Source organism: Oryctolagus cuniculus, chromosome 16 (genome assembly GCF_964237555.1).
Source record: "Oryctolagus cuniculus chromosome 16, mOryCun1.1, whole genome shotgun sequence".
In the NCBI taxonomy this organism is placed as follows: Eukaryota; Metazoa; Chordata; class Mammalia; order Lagomorpha; family Leporidae; genus Oryctolagus; species Oryctolagus cuniculus.
The window spans coordinates 45,217,233-45,230,184 of NC_091447.1; positions in this window are offsets into that span (position 1 = coordinate 45,217,233).

A 12,952-nucleotide genomic window follows, 5' to 3' on the forward strand; every position below is an offset into this window, starting at 1 on the left:
GTGATCCTCACGTTAGTTTTACGTTGAACAGCCCTATGAATAAATTCTAGCTTAAATAAATGTCTTCCGTTATCTCCTTAATTATTTTCAGTGGTGGGAGCTTTTCTCATTTGAGTTCCAGGATTTTCTGCCCATCTTTAGATTGAGCAGTCCTGAAGACATTTTAAGGCCTCAAATTCTGTCTAGATTCAAAAATTACCATGTTGGTTCCTGTATAGTATAGTAATCAGAACTTTGAATTTAATTTAAAGTTACTTCTTTTCCCCTCCCACAGCTACTGCTGATTTTAGGAGCTGGCTCATCGAACTTAGCTTCAGAACATTCTGGACCTGAAGTATGGAAGACAGAAAGAGAAGGGTAATAAGAAAATTACTTGAACTTTTTTTTTGGTGGGCTATGTTTGAGTTCCTTCCTGATTGTCCGAATCCTGGGGTTAAGCACTCCCTCATGGGTACTTTTGTGCGTACTTGGAAGAATCCCATCACTTGGGCCTCTCACCTCTGGTTCTCTTGACAGATCTCGCTTCTCTTAATACCCCTAGAAAACCATCTGGGATCTGCCTAGATCCTTGTGGCTGGACCCTTGATCTCTTTCAGTAACTTCATTGGATTGAACCCCAAGTTAGCTCTGTCTCATACTTGATCTACCTCCAGGTCATGAGAAATCCTCATGTAGACTTTACCTGGGCACAGATGGAGTTCAGGCCAACCTCAAAGCTGTAAAACCCGTCCCCCTTTCCCACCGACCATAGTTGGTAGGACAATTTCTCTGCACAGGAGAGAGACTACAGTCATTATTCCTCCCCACAGTAAGTGAAGAGAGCAAGCTCTCCTATAGGCTTGTTGCAGATCCCTGACCAATCAAAGAACATGAGGAAACGGGTAAATTACTCCCTCCTCCTCCTCACTAGGAATGCAAGACCTGAAGGGTCCATGAATTTTGTGATTATTTCCTATAGAAATCTGGGGGGGGGGGGGGGCTGGCGCTGTGGCGCAGCAGGTTAAAACCCTGGCCTGAAGCACTGCCATCCCATATAGGCACTTGGTTCTAGTCCTGGCTGCTCCACTTCCGATCCAGCTCTCTGCTATGGCCTGGAAAAACAGTAGAAGATGGTCCAAGTCCTTGGGCCCCTGCACCCACGTAGGAGACCCGGAGGAAGCTCCTGGCTTTGGATCAGCGCAGCTCCGGCCGTTGTGGCCACCTGGAGAGTAAACCAGTGGATGGAAGACCTCTCTCTGTCTCTACCTTTTTCTGTAACTCTGTCTTTCAAATAAATAAAACAAATCTTTAAAAAAAAAAAATCTGTGTGGATGTGGCAGCTTACTTTGGTTGGAGGCATTTACTCCATCTTAATGTGTCAGGTGGAACTTGTCATTCAATACCTTGAGGTATTTCCTTCTTAAATAAAAATTTGAGGCTGCAATTTAATTTGACTAACATAGACACACATTGTTTTTGCATTCTTTCCTGTCTCTCTGCATGATTTGAAACTTTCATCATTTCTCTTTCCTTGGTTCATTGATAATTTAGTATTGGAATTGGAATTAGCCTAGGGAAAATGTTGATATGAATTTTTCTCTTTACAAGTTTTCTATTATAATAACATTTATTTGGAAATGATGCCCTCAGCCTCTTTTATCCTTTTTTTTTAAAAAGAGGTTTATTTTATTTGAAAGGCAGAGTTACAGAGAGGCTAAGGAAGAGAGAGGGGGGGGGGGGAGAGGTCTTCCTTCCATTGGTTCTCCTCAGATGGCCTCAACAGCCAGAGCTGCGCCAATCCAAAGCTAGGAGCCAGGTGCTTCTCCAAGGTCTCCCACATGAGTGAAGGGGCCCAAGGACCTGAGCCATCTTCTACTGCTTTCCTAGGTCATAGCAGAGAGCTGGATCAGAAGTGGAGCAGCCGGGACTCGAACCGCACACATATGGGATGCCAGCACTGCAGGCAGCAGCCTTACCTGCCACGCCACAGCGCCAGCCCCATCCTTTTTTGTGTAATGTGAAGGAAAAAATAACGTCCAAGAAACCTCCATATGTAAACCACCATCCTTCTAGTGATGAGGTGCCACCACCCAACTTCAGTTACTCTGGGAGTAGGGTTGGCAACATCCCATCGTCATCAGTGAGCTGAGCTCTGGAACAGAGAGTTCTCTTGTCGGCCCTGGGGCCAGAGAGGCAGCACTGAGTCACTTAGTGATGCTGGTTGTGCTTCTCTTGCTGGCACAGGGTCGATCTTAAGCTGTAACAATTGCCCTCTTCCATGCCATTAACCTACATTTTGACTTCTCTTTACCTACTGTGTAAATTTCTCTGATAGGAATGATTACATCTGTTCATTGATGAAATCATCTCATATGAATGTCATCTTAGAAAAAATGTTAATAATGCCAATCTTGTCATTAAGACTCCTGACAGAAAATTCTCTTGTAGATGAAAGGCAGTATTTTTTTCTTTTTATCAAAGAAAAATGGTGCTATATTATTTGGTGAACACTTTTTCTTGAAAGAAGATGAGATCTATAATGTATCAAAATGACTTATAGTTCACAGAGGAGAAAAACCCAATAACTACATCAATTTCATATTGCATCCTTCTAAGATACTGAAATGAGACAACAAGAAAGCAAGCAGATCACACAAAAATATTACTTTAAGGGTAGACATAAAAGGCTATAGCAGAATTAGACAGGATATAGAATTAAGCAATCCTGACCTATTTTATTTATGGAGTCCCATCAGAGTTACTACTGACTCAAAGCTATGATCCATCCAGTCTAGCATTTTACCAAAAATGGTAACACAAGTGCTGCTATGCTAGTGCTACTCATCATGTGTGAGAATGCCAGGTGGCGTCACTTGGTAGATAGACCAGAAGATAGTTCACTGAGCTTTTCTGACCCATCACTTCTAAAGACCTAAATGCATCCTGGCTCACTTCATGTCTTATTTGATACGGCTAGAGTTGGGGTTCAGGTGAATCACCAATTTTTTTCTCATAGTATGTTCAGTGAAGATCATGACTGTGGTAATTGTTTCCAAGTCAATTCAGGTATAATAATGGTTCCCAAATTTATATCTCTATGATAGTTTCACTACTTTTAATTTAAATTTTTAAAATTTTGTTTCTTTATGTAAGTGACAGAGAGTTAGAGGAGAGAGTCCTTATTCTTTGGTTTACTCAAGAAACACCTGCAGTAGCTGGGGCTGGGCCAGGGCTCAAGCTGGGAGCCAGGAATGCAACCCAGGACGCCTGTGTGGCTGGCAGAGACTTGGCTTCCTGAATCATCAACTTGCTGCCTCCCAGGCTGTGCATTATCAGAAAGCTGCAACCAGAAGAGGAGCTGGGACTTAAATCCAAGTACTCTGCTAGAAGACATGGGTATGATACTTGCTAGACCAAATGCACACCCCCCTCCCAATGGTGATTTTAATTTGAAGTTAGTCATTAGAGAAATTTACATGAGATTTGCAATTATCCTCTGAAGGTGTGTGCAGGAAACTAGGCTTTGCTATAAATCATGGGTCATGTGCACATGTGTGTGCATGTATATGTGTTTTGTTGTTGTTGTTGTTACTGACATTCTGTTCACATGTCTTGTTCACATGGCTCAGAACCCAGGTCCACAGCTTCTCCTGCTCCCATGAGATCCTCAACATCTCTAATTTTGGAGCCAGTAGCATGTGTAGCAACACAGCCAAAGGTACCAACTTTTTCTGCAGATGGCCTGCATCTGCATCATTGGGGGTTGGTAGTGAATGGCCAGCATAGCTTCAGCTTTGTCTACATGGGGTCTTTGTTCTTGCTTCACCCCTGAATGTCCAGCTGAACTTCCCACCTGTCTGACCTGCTGACAACAATGACTACAGATTCACCACCCGCCCCGGAAGCAGGGGAAATAGCCTGGCATGTGCTTTTTCACCAGATTCCTTTGTGGTCCCGAATTTGTGACTTCTATTCGGTCCTCCAACAATTCCTTTTCAGACTTTTATTTCCTCAGCACCCACACTGTGTACATTCTAATAGCTATGATAAATTCCTTATTCCATAGCATTCATAGTGCTCCCTTGATGGAACTCTGTTTTACAGATGGAAGACAGAGAATGGGACAATGCTTTAGTTACATCTTCGTTAGACAGCTAAAATAAACAAAAAGAAGACAGGAAAATCTAAGGGAAAAGATGTCTCTTAGAGCACCAGTTGGAGATTCAGCTGCTGTGCTTTCAGTCCAGCCTCCTGCTAATGCACCTAGAAATGTAGCAGAAGATGGCCCAGGTATTTGGACCCCTGCTACCCACACAGGAGTCCTGGATGGAGTTCCAGACTCCTTGTTTTCGCCATTGTGGCCATTTGGGGAGAGAACCAGCAGATAGAAGATCTCTCTGTCCCCCCGCCCCATTCTGCCTTTCAAATAAATAAATAACTCTTCTAAAAATATATGTCCCTCAAATGTGCAAGGAAGAAAGTGTGTGTTTAGCCTGGAAGGAGAGCTCAGGATAGAGTACACCAAGGAATGTGGAAGAAACTTGAATAGAATAAGGGTATTTTTAAAAATTATTTATTTGAATGGCAAAGAGAGAGAGAGACAAAGACAGATCTCCCATCCACTGGTTCACTGGCCAAATGCCTGCATCGGGCTGAATCCAGGAGTCAAGACCTCAGTAGGTTCCCCATGTGGATAGCAGGAGCCCAGCCATTGGAGCCATCACCTGCTGCCACCAGGATGCACATTGGCAGCAAGTGACCTCAGGAACAGATCTGAGACTGAAACCCACAGACTCTCAGGTGCCATGTGTCTGTCCCAAGCAGGTTTTTGTTTTGTTTTGTTTTGTTTTGTTTGTTTGTTTGTTTTGGCAGGCAGAGTGGACAGTGAGAGAAAGAGACAGAAAGAAAGGTCTTCCTTTGCCGTTGGTTCACCCTCCAATGGCCGCCGCGGCCGGCGCGCTGCGGCCGGCGCACCACGCTGATCCGATGGCAGGAGCCAGGAGCCAGGTGCTTTTCCTGGTCTCCCATGGGGTGCAGGGCCCAAGCACCTGGGCCATCCTCCACTGCACTCCCTGGCCACAGCAGAGAGCTGGCCTGGAAGAGGGGCAACCGGGACAGAATCTGGCGCCCCGACCGGGACTAGAACCCGGTGTGCCAGCGCCACAAGGTGGAGGATTAGCCTAGTGAGCTGTGGCACCGGCCCCCAAGCAGTTTTTTAACCATTACACCAAATATTCACTCTGAGATTAGCATTTGTTTTGGTAGATTAAAGAAGGTTGCCCTCACAAATGTGAGTGGGCATCATCCAGTCCGTTGAGGTCTGAGTAGGACAAAAAAGGTGAAGGGAGGACAAATTTGCTCTCTACTTGACCTGGAACATCCATTTTCTTCTGTTTGTAAACAGTAACACTCCAGGTTTTCAGGCCTTTGGCCTTAGAGTGAAACTTATACCATTGGCTCTCCTGATTCTCAAGTTTTTAGACCTGGAAAGAACTACACACCCAGCTTTCCTGGCCTCCAACTTACAGACCACAGGACTTCTCAGCCTCCATCATGAGACATTCTGGCAAAATAATATTCTTTCTGCATGCCTGTAGGTACTTAATGGTTCTGTTTATCTGAAGAACAAACACTAATATAAATTGTCAAAGATAAAACCTAAAATTACCTTAAAAACTAAGAAACATGAAAACATCAGAGTGACATGAAATTTTTGAGAGAAAAGACAATCAACAGAGATCAACCAACAAATGCCCCAAATATTGGGATTATCCAAGAAGGATTCAACACAGTTACTATAAACATATTAAAGGACATAAAGGAAAAGATGTACATCATGAATGAAATATGATAAAGCTATGATGGAAATAGACACAACAGAAAGAAACAGGGCCAGTGCTGTGGTGTAGCGGGTAAGCCGCTGCCTGCAGTACCAGCATCCCATATGGGCGCCGGTTCGAGACCCAACTTTTCCACTTCCAATCAAGCTCTCTGCTATGGCCTGGGAAAGCAGTGGAAAATGGCCCAAGTGCTTGAGCCTTGCACGTGCATGGGAGACCTGGAAGAAGCTCTTGGCTCCTGGCTTCGGATTGGCATCGCTCCGGCCATTGCAGCCAACTGGGAGTGAAGCAATGGATGGAAGACCTCTCCCTCCCTCCCTCCTTCTCTATCTCTCTCTCTCTCTTTCTCCGCCTCTGCATCTACCTCTCTGTAACTCTGCCTTTCAAATAAATAAATCTTAAAAAAAAATCAATAGAAATCCAGAACTAAAAAAAATATGAAATAAAATTAATCATATGGACTTAACCAGAGAATACAGATAACAAAACTAAGCCAGCAAAACAGAAGATAAATTGACAGAAATGATCTAACCTGAGAAACACAGAAAAAAAGTAAAGCAATATGTCTAAATAATGTATAATTAAATCTCAAAGGGTATGAGGGATAAAGAATGGATTGAAACAATATCTCAGGGAAAAATAGCTGATTGTTTTCAAATTTGGTGAAAGATCTGAATTTACACACCCCAAAAGCTCAACAAACCCCATATGAAATACATTAAAAAAAAAAAAAAACATGATTGTGGGGGCCGGTGCTGTGGTGTAGCTGATAGACACTGCCTGCAGTGCTGGCATCCCATATGGGCACTGGTTCTAGTCCCGGCTGCTCCACTTCTAACCCAGTTCTCTGCTATGGCCTGAGAAAGCAGAAGAACAGGGACCAAGTGCTTGGGCCCCTTTCCCCCAAGGAAGACATGAAAGAAGCTATTGGCTTCGAATCGGCCCAGCTCCAGCCACTGAGGCCATTTGGGGAGACCGCTCTCCCTCTCTCTCTCTCTCTCACTCTCTGTCTCCGCTTCTCTGTAACTCTTCCTTTCAAATAAATAAATAAATCTTTAAAAAAAAAAAAAAACATGATTGCATAATAAGTAATTTGATTGACTTTGTTTCCTACAAGGTACCACTAACTCCATGGATTTTCTTGGAGTGTTAGGAATGTTTTTGCTATATATAATGGGTCCTTGAGCCCATACCTGGACTTATGCTAATGAGGTGACTCAGGATGGGGGCTGATTACACCCAAAAGACCAACCATGTGATCACAGGTGATATCAGTTAAGCCTTTCAGAGAACCTGGAGATGGAGTTAAATCATAGGATGATTCAATCAGTCGTGTCTATGAGATGAAGATCCAGTGAATACTCTCACTATGAGGCTCTTCATTTGGCTGGTTCTGAATCACATCCTTGACCAAAAAAAAAAAAAAAAAAAAAAAAAAGGTGTGGTTCCTTTTTAAAAAAACTATTTATTTACTTGAAAGTCAGAGTTACACAGAGAGAGAAGGAGAGGCAGAGAGAGAGGGAGAAAGGTCTTCCATCCGCTGGTTCACTCCCCAATTGGCTGCAATGGCTGGAGCTGCGCCTATCCGAAGCCAGGAGCCAGGAGCTTCTTCCGGGTCTCCCACACAGATGCAGGGGCCCAAGGACTTGGGCCATCTTCTACTGCTTTCCCAGGCCATAGCAGAGAGCTGGATTGGAAGAGGAGCAGCTGGGACTCAAACCAGTGCCCATATGGGATGCCGGCACTGCAGGCGGTGGCTTTACTCACTATGCCACAGCGCTGGCCCAAAGGTGTAGTTCTAATCATGCTGTGAGTCATTCTAGAGGATTACAGATCCTAAACACTTGAGGGGAAGCCCTCGGTGTGTAGCCAGCTGATCAGAGCATGGGTGGCCTGAGAACCCCAAAGCTTGCCGCTGGTTCTGCAGCAAGAGGGGGCCGTTTCCTTCACCTGTGACTGTATCAGAATTGCATCGCACACTCCTAGGCATGTCACCATCAAGTGGCACAGATATTTTGAAAGCTGTCAGAGAAAAATGGCACATTATATGAAATGGAACTATAATCTGAAAGAGTGTTGACTTTTTTAAAAATTTATTTGACAGAGAGAGAGAGAGAGAGAGAGAGAGAGAGAGAGAGAAAGTCTTCCTTCTGTTGGTTCACCCCCAAATGGCTGCTATCGCCAGAGCTATGCCGATCTGAAGCCAGGAGCCAGGTGCCTCCTCCTGGTCTCCCATGCGGGTGCAGGGCCCAAGCACTTGGGCCATCCTCCACTGCACTCCCGGGCCACAGCAGAGAGCTGGCCTGGAAGAGGAACAACCGGGACAGAACTGACGCCCCAACTGGGACTAGAACCCGGGTTGCCGGTGCTGCAGGCAGAGGATTAGCCAAGTGAGACATGGCACCAGCCCCGAGTGTTGACTTCTTATCAGGAAGATAGTGGAGGACAGAAGACCGTAGAACAGTATGTCTAACGTCTAGGGGAACCATATCAACTCAGAGCTCCATATCCAGTGAAAATGATACTCCAAGCACAAAGGTGGAAAAATACAATGTCCAATACAGAAAACTAAAAGGATGTGTTGTACTATGATTTGCATATGGTTTGTCCTCCTGAACTCACTTAAGAATTTAATCTCTGGGGGCTGGTGTTGTGGTCTATCAGGTTAAGCCATCCCCTATGGACACAGGTTGGAATCCTGGCTGCTCCACTTCCAATCCAGTTCTCCTCTAATGGTCCGGGTCCCCTCTAATGGGCACCAGAAGATGGCCCATGTGGGAGATCCAGATGAACTACTCCTGGCTTCTGACTTTGGCCTGACCTCACCCCAGACTTTGTGGACATTTGAGGAATGAACCCATAGATGGAAGATCTCTCTCTGTCTCTCCCTCTCTCTTTGCAACTCTGACTTTCAACTAAATAAATAAATCCTTATTTTAAAAAAGAAATGTAGATGCCGACATTGTGGTGTAGTGGGTAAAGCCACTGTCTGTGAAGCCAGCATCCCATATGGAAGCCAGTTTGAATCCGGCTGCTCCACTTCCAATCCAGCTTCCTGCTAATGGCCTGGGAAAAGCAGTGGAAGCCGGCCCAAATATTTAGACTCCTGACACACACACATGGGAGACCTGGATGAAGGTCCTGGTTTCTGGTTTTGGCCTGGCCCAGCCTTAGCCATTGTGGTAATCCATGGTAATCATTATGATAATGCAAGACTGGATACTACATGCTGCAAAAGGACATACAGTTGAAGAAATAGCAAAGGCATCCTTTAAACTTGAGAAAAATAAAACTAGAATGAAAAATCATATCTTGGAAGATGGAGAATGATGAGCATTGGCTATTGTAACACTGCATCATGAAGTTAATAATGTATGAGGGTACTTCACAAAGTCCATGGGAAATAGAATTAAAAGATAACAGGTGTTTTCCATGAACCTTCTGAAGTATGCACTTGACAACTATAGCGGAAGAGATTGAAGGGTAAGTAAATGACTCAAACCTTGTAAGCGTTTTCTGTTTCACAGAAATTGATTCACTATTAACCCTAAGCACCCTGTGAGCAGTTAAGGATGTTAGACCCTCGGAGTGAGGATGCTAACACGTCGAGAGTCACACCCCAGAGACTCAGACTCCAGACCAGCTGATGCAAAATCAAGAGGATTCGGCATCTGCACAGACGGGCCTCCTGAACTCGGGAGTCCGGAGAGCGCCCCCAGCACAAAGCCACACGGTTTATATACCCGCAGCGACCAATCAAAAGCACTATAGAGTCCATGCACACAGCAGTCCAGTCCGCGAGCTGATCATGTGAAGGGCATGCATCTTCTATCCAATCAGCTACGGGATCACACGGGAGGCATGCACCTCGTCGCCATTTTGTTGTTTACTTTTTAGTAGTTCCTTTCCCTGCCAGCGCCATCTTGTTCACCCTGAGGGGGACGACATTTTGCTCCCTTTGTTCCCCTGGTGGGAGAGCGGCGTCCCGCTTCCCACACCATTATTTGAGTATTAGGAGGCATACAAACTAGGTTAGGTCTTAGCACAGCCAGGCACAAGTGTCGCAGCTAGCTAAGCATAGGGTCCCTTATTTTATAGCTGCACCTAATGTTAGCTTTGGGGGAAAAAGTTTAGGGCTGTAATTTTAAACTTTAATTTTTATTTGGGGCAAAGGTGACTTCTTGTTTTTAATGGTATTAGCTTAGGTCACTCCATCTTGGTTTGATTTTTAAGGTTCTTCAAAGGATAGGTGTAATCCTTCCAGCAACCACTAAAACACAATACAAAGAAAATGAGGATCCTACAATATAAAATTTTTATGCCTTCAATGTTCTTATGTCCCAAGACAAACTTTTATCTTTTTCTTCTTAAACAATAACAATATATTTTATACTAATAATCCTTTTTAAAAGGACTAAGGACCAATGATCTCTTTTCAACTTCTCTCAACTCTTTTTTTTTCATTCTTGTCACAATTACAGTGTTATATTCATCTATTTTCCTGGAGGGGAAAAAAGCCTTTCTCTTCAATTAGTCAGAGGTCCAGGAGTGCTTCTTTCTCTATGGAGTTGTTATTTGTTTCAACTTCATTTCCTGCGCTCCTTCTCCCCAGAGTCATTGAATCACACTTTGATTAACACACTGTTACTAGGGTTTACTAGAGGCAACTGCAATTGCAGACATTTTAAATTAATGTCTTTCATTATAATGACTCAGACGTCAGGGAATTGAAAAATTATTCTTTTTGTAGGTATTGGGCTGCATTACTCAGTCAATATGTCCCTGCTGTGGGTGCTCTTCTGGATTCTGTGGGGAATAAGGATGGCAGTGTTTCCTGGAGACACGAGTTGTACACAGAGTAATCGGGTAGATACAAGGGTGACAGAACAGCAGCACAGTGATGGGAAGGTAGCAAGCCTGGGGGCCTGTGACAAGACTACCAGGACATTTTCACAGGTACCACTGGAGTTCCAAAGACTTGAGGGGCATGGCTGGTTTAAAAAAAAAAATGATGGAAGGTCCTAAGGGGAGGGAATGGCATAGATATGAAATAAAAATCAGCTGAAAATGTTTATTCAAAGCCCTTGGTACTAAATGACAGACACTAAATGCAAAATAAAGATAGCAGGGGCTGGGGCAGGAATTGGGCCTATCAGTTAAGAAGCCTGCATCCCACATTAGACTGCCTTAGTTTGATACTGGGTCCATCTCCTGACTCCAGCTTCCTGCTAATGCAGACCCTGGAAGGCAGTGCTGGCTCAAGTAATTGGATTCTTCCCATCGGTGTGGGAGACCTGGACTGAGTTCCTGGGGCTTCGGCCCGCGTCATCACAGGCATCTGGGGAGTGACCAGCAAAGGGGAGCCCTGATCTCTCTGTCTCTCTCTGAGTATGTGTGTCGCTGCCACTCAAACCTACAAAACAAAATGAACCAAAAGTACCTTGTGGTGTGGATTTCACATCTTCGTGGAGAAAAGAGAAAATACTGTAGTAGTTCACAGTTAGGGGACATGGAATGTCCTGCAGTAGACAGCTAACTGCAGAGAGAAAGCTGAATTAAGTGGCAAGGACTTTGGAGTGTGGTCAAGTCTCCACGAAAAAGAGTGAGGGAGAGAGAGAGAGAGAGAGGGAGAGAGAGAGAGAGAGAGAGAGAAATGGAGTGGGTAAGATGCTCTACTATATAACTAAGAGACCAATGGAAATGTAGTGAGGACAGGATGTTGATGATAAGATGATAATAAATATTTTGCTGCTGGTGAAATTTTAATAAAAATAATGCTTGTCTTGAAAAATATACTGGTTTTGTTAAATGTTTGAGTTTGGATATATGGATTGAAAATTCCTAATCTGAAATGTTCTAAAGTCTGAAGCTTTTTGAGGGTTGACATAATGCTACAACAAGAGGAAAATTTCAAGCCTCACCTCATATAATGCATCACAGTTAAAATGCAGGTGCACTAAAAATATCGTACAAAATCATTTTCAGGTAGTGTGCATAAGGTATATATGAAATATATGTGAATTTCCTGTTTAGAATTGGGTTCCATCCTCAAGATACCTCATTATGTATATGCAAATATTCTAAAATTCAGGAAGTATCTGAAATCTGAAACATTCTATTCCCAAGTACTTTGGATAAGGGACACTCAGACTGTAATGATAAGTTTGGAGGATTACTTATGTAGTACACTTGGCTTTATAGATTAGCTACTGTGAAATCTAAACTATTATGTAAATGTATCATGGCTATTTTTTAAACATCTTGTGTGCTTTTGAGTTTTGTCACTGTGCCTCCTTTTTCCAAACGAAAAATGTAGTTCAAATCCAATTCTCTTAGCCCTCTTTAAGCTGTTTGATCCTACAGTGGTTTTCTTGTTCTTCAACTACCTCCCCCCTTTGCTTCTGTGACATTATACTACGTCAAGCACCCCCACATACACACAATCCTATGGGCTTTTTTATTCTGGAAAACCCAGACGAACATGCCTCATATGTTCACCAACACTAGATAGTTTCAGATTTCTTAATTTTTAAGCTGATGTATATGAGTTCACTTCTCATTATGGTGTTGATTTAAACTTCTTTGCTTATGGTGCAATTATGAATATATTCATATGTTCCTTTACTATTTATCTTTGCTTAACTATGAGATGCCACTTTAAGCCTTCTGTATAGATTTCTATTTTGTAAGATTTATTTATTTATTTATTTATTTGAAAGGCAGAGTTACAGAGAGGCAGAGGCAAAGAGAGAGAGAGAGAGAGAGAGAGAGAGAGAGAGAGATATCTTCCATCCAATGGTTAACTTCCCAAATGGCCACAACAGCCGGAACTGGGTCAATCTGAAGCCAAGAGCCTGGAGCTTCTTCCAGGTCTCCCACATGGATGCAGGGGCCCAGGGACCTGGACCATCTTCCTCTGCTTTCCCAGGCACATTTGCAGACAGCAGCTTTATCTGCTATGACACAGCGTTGACCTCATTCTGTATGGATTTCTAGTTCAGTGTTTACCTTTTTCTTATTGATTCCATGGAAGGTTCTTACACCTTGGATTGTAATCCTAATTCATTTGTGGCTGAATATTCTGAAAACCTATTCTCTCAGATTATGATAATTTTAATATCTTTCTTTATTGT